This window comes from Adiantum capillus-veneris, chromosome 28, assembly GCF_014529385.1.
Source record: "Adiantum capillus-veneris isolate H3 chromosome 28, ASM1452938v2, whole genome shotgun sequence".
Classification (NCBI taxonomy): Eukaryota; Viridiplantae; Streptophyta; class Polypodiopsida; order Polypodiales; family Pteridaceae; genus Adiantum; species Adiantum capillus-veneris.
Window position 1 is genome coordinate 98,700,528 of NC_140958.1, and position 4,905 is coordinate 98,705,432.

At 40.6% G+C, this 4,905-nt stretch overlaps 1 pseudogene; it reads right to left on the reverse strand.

Moving 5' to 3' along the window:
- Positions 1-548: 548 nt before the first annotated feature.
- On the reverse strand, positions 549-2,918 carry LOC147420961 (uncharacterized; annotated as a pseudogene).
- Positions 2,919-4,905: the final 1,987 nt, after the last annotated feature.

The following is a 4,905-nucleotide window of genomic DNA, read 5'->3' on the forward strand; positions in this document are numbered from 1 at the left end:
GTAGGATTGATCAAAGAATTGATTTTATGAAGACAAACTTGGTGACAATAAAAGATTTATGAAGATATGTTTGGTGATGCCATATTGATGACAACATGAAGACATGTTTGGTGATGCGATATTGATGACAAGCTACACAGCAGATTCACGGAGACACTTTTGATTACAAGCTAATCGATAGCTTTTACACCTCTTTATTGAACCTTTGTATTCATTATTGTATTGATAGGATAGGAGTAATGTAACTCTTCATAAAACATTCATTGTAAAAGGAGTGATGTAGCTCCTCGTAAACATTTGTATATTCAATGATTTTTATAATATAACGGTGGGTGTATATAGAGCTGTGGGTTTTTCCCTTGATCCCCCAAGGGTTTTTTCATCCACAGTTAGGGACCCTTATTTGAGTGGGGGTGTTGAGCTTATATGTGAAGCTACTCAATATATGGCTTCTCTATATATGGCACCCAGGTCCCCTCTATATATACATCATCTCATGTGTGTATTCTACACACTTTGGGGTTCTACTTCTGTGTTCTCTCCTTCTCTCAACACTTCGCCCCATCACTCCCATCGGGACTCTGGTGCCCTCCTCCCCCACCATCGCTATGGCATGCTCTTGTGCCTTCTCTGGATCCCAAGAGAAGCCACTGCTGCCGCAAGCTCCTGCGCCTTCTCTGGATCCCAAGAGAAGCCACTGTTGCCTTTCCCCAGCTGCCCAGCACAGGCAATTTACCAACGGAGGCGGCGTCCGCAAGCTCTTGCGCCTTCTCTCGATCCCAAGAGAAGCCACTGCTGCACATGCAATTTACCAGCGGACCTACCTCACATCTCCACACAATGTCTACGCCTCTTGCCCGCAGACAAGCGTCAACACCTTCCTCACTGCGCCTTTTGCAGCAGGCTCCCAGCTGCGCGATTTGCATCGACGTACGCTCTTTCTGCACTACGATCCAGACCAATTGAGCGGGCCTACTTGGCTCACACTTGGCATCACTCCCACCCCTCTCCACATAAGCCTGCCACCTGGCTCCGCCTTCCCATTTTCTCCCTACTCAAGCAACAGAATCTCCATAGATTCTTGATAATGATCAAATGAAAAAATCGTTTTCGGGACCTACTGATACAATGTTTTGTGGGTAAATGGGATTATCCTTAATCGTTAAATTTTTGCTGCGTCTTGATGTAAACAATGTCTTCATTAGTTTCTTTAATGTCTACATGTGATAGTTAAAAATTGGTGTCTTTGTTATGGCTTACAAAGGGCACGTAGATGGGTATGAATTACAACGACAATATACGAGTGTGCCTCTATCCATACATCTTTTTCTTGATGTAGGTCACTCACGTGGCACACTAAAGATTTATAGATAGGCTGCCTCTTTTAGATACCTTGTTTTAGCTATATGAAAATTGATTACACAAGTAATTGGCCTTCTTGAACCACATTTTGTGTGTCCATGGACTAACTTTTTGTTGCTTTTCAATAAAATATTTGATATATGATACCTTACAAATTTTCCTCATTTGTTTTGTTAATGCGCTCATATAATGATTGAACTTGTGTCTTTCTAATCACAGAGAAGGACAATATTTATGTGTGAATCGCCAAGACTATAAGTGGCCTCCTACCTATGCATATTTTTTTTTGTAAGACCCTCTCAAGTATGTCATGCCGGTGACACACTAAATATTTATATATAAAACATCACTTCTAAATGATTTCTCACTAATCCACCTTCACCTCGCATATATGTAGAGACCATAATACTAGATGAGAAAATTATGGCAAGAAATTGATCTTCTTAAACTACAGTTTACATATCATTCCTCTAGTATCTCAATCTAGTTTATAAAAATGTTTGCTATATCATGCTTTAAAATTTGTCTTACACTAATTCAATTCCAACACATCCATGTATGTGCACACTAGAGTACTCAATATGTAAAATTATTGTGCATGCAAGCAATTGTCCTTGTGACACATCATATACAAAAATTAAACACAGGAAAGTGCTTAAGAAAAGCAGAATCACAACTTTTGAAGGTGAGTTGAATTAACAATCAAAATACACATCATATAAAGAAATTGTACTTAGGGAAGTGCTTTAAAAAAAGAATCAGAACTTTTGAACGTGAGTGAAATTAACAATCAAAATAACAACCTTGTCTCAAATGACTGAGAATAAAATGATCTAGAGCATGTTTGACAATAAAAATAACAATTCTTGGGATACACCAATAATCTTGAGAAGCATGAAAACAATATCTCACAAGTAGCCTTGGGGTACACGAAAGTATTTGTGAGTGTGATTTCTCTGGTAGCACGTTGCACAAACAGAATATATGAGAAATCCATACACATAAGATCTATGGAGATTCCCACAACTTGATCTTTTAAATGGATCATGCTATGGGCCTTCACACGGTGTATCACCTCGATGCTATTTTCCAAAAGTCACTTTCGACTTTGGACGTTGAATCTTTTGACTGCCTGGCTTGCGTCCTCTTTTTTTACCCACATTTTGAGGACTGTTATTAGATTTGGAGCACTCGTCAAGCTTGAGACTAACCATTTCTAATAATGAAATTAAATCAACTATAGAAAAATTAAAAATTCTTGTAATGTGTTCTTTAACATCTTTGAAGAGAGGAAGATTATCTTCTGAATATATTGACAAAGACCAATCCATAGTAAACAAAGATCCACAAAGTCCAGCTGAGCATTCACTTGTGTGGATAGCATGAGCCCATCCAGGAGGTATGAATACTAGAGAACCTTCTTCGGCAACAAACCTTACATGTGGTTGTGGTAAAGGACAATTGGACTTTGCCATGCACTCTTTCTAAGAATGCATTGTAGCTTCATCATTTGGATCCCAAAAGAACCTTGTCTTTTTCCCTTCAACTAGAGCCATCCATCTCTAAGTGCACAAGGGATCTATATGTGATGTAGTGAAAAAACCTTGATCTGTGTAATGTATGCCAATTTTTGAGAATCTCTCTCGTCTCTTTAAAATCTTGAATAATTCTAAATACTTGTCATCACAAAATTGTGGAAAATCATTGAAAGCTTCTAGAAGTGGATTTATTAAAGGTATACATTCATCAATGATAGCAACACATGCACCTTTTTTATGCCTAAGTAATTTATTGTAAGTAGATATCTCTCTCCCCTTGTGCTTATTAATAATGGAAACTTTTTTTCTCCCCAAGTGCTCTCTAACATTAGCTACAAAGGTTTTTGGACACAAAAAATCACTAGGGACGAAGGCATCTAAATAGCTAGGCATTAGACATGGTTTTACGAGAGGCCATTGAAAAAGGTCCACATCTCCATACGATAAACCACAAAATAAAAGACTAGAGTTTAAAGAAAAGTACAATTGTACACCTCCTTTTAGTCTATCCAAAATATTAATCAACGTATGCATAGACAAACTATGCATCAAAGTAGCCAAAAGCTACAAAAACACCTATAAATTTTAATAAGAGTGCACTCAAAGAGAAGAGTAGGTCGAGCCAATTTTGGGAAAGGGTATTTAATGGGTATCTTCAAAGATCCATTTTGCGATGAAGTTTAAAAAGCTACAAAAACACCTATAAATTTTAATAAGAGTGCACTCAAAGAGATGAGTAGGTCCAGCCAATTTTGGGAAAGGGTGTTTAATGGGTATCTTCAAAGATCCATTTTGCGATGGAGAAGGGGCACGTGGAGAGAGAGAGAGAGAGAGCCTTATATTTTTTCCTTGTCGGTAGTGCTGCAGGTCTGGATGGCGTTGTTCGAGTAGGAATATAGCGGAGCTACGCACTTCCACGGACGCGCGTAGGGGAGATGGATTGGCAGTGAAGAGCTGACCCTGAGTTGGAGCTGCGTGCAGGTGTCCGTGGAGGCAAGGCCATGTGGGCAACCGAGCCGGATATGAGGTCAACCAGGACCGTTGCGTCCAATGGAGACAGACAGAGAGGCAAAGAAATGGAGCATACGCGGAGAGATGAGGGTGAGGGAGAGAGGGATGAGTGGTTGTGCAGGCGAACGATGCAGTAGGTGTAAGTACTGGGAGTGTGTGCCCGGGGAAGAAGAGGCGAGGAGAGAGTTCAAAGTGGATATGTTGCCTTCTTGGTCATGGTGAAGCTGATGCAGAGGTTTGTCCTCTTTTCCTTGTGCAGCGCAACCTGACCCTCTTACGCAGTTGTGTGCCCATCGCAGGAGCAGCCCCGCCTGTGGTGGCCGAGGAGGAAGGGTGGCATTGGGTGCAACTCGGGGAAGTTCCAGAGGGATTCTGAACATGGCTGGGGCATGGGAGCTGCTGCGAAGGGCCCGCGTGATTGCTTTTTTCACTTCGAATTGGAGATTCCTTTGGAATCTTTGTTGTTGATTAATGGGTTTACGTGAAAGTAGACCAAGTAGGGGGTAATTAAGAGTAGCTAGATAATTAAGAGCTGTATAAAAATATCAATTCATTAATGTAAAATTCTCTAAAGCTTGCTAAAGATAAACAATACTAGTTTAATAATCCTTATACAAAACAATCAATACTAAAAAATAACAAGATCCAGGTATGTCCCTCAAATTTTGAGAAGCAGGTGAACGAACGAGAATCTGGAAAGATCCTCTCAAAGGTTCAATGGAGGAGCTGACACGAGAGAGAGAGAGAGAGAGAGAGAGAGAGAGAGAGAGAGAGAGAGAGAGAGAGAGAGAGAGAGAGAGAGAGAGAGAGAGAGAGAGAGAAACGGAGATTTTTCTGTTTCTCTTGTCATATGTCCTTTTTGGGGGTGTTTAGTAGGTGGTGCCAGAGGGCATCTAGATGTGTTAGATAGACGAAGGTGTTGTGCCCAGCATGGGGGATGGGGATTAGGACCTAGTGCCATGGCACAGCTCAGAGAATGGAAATCTGGATGGGG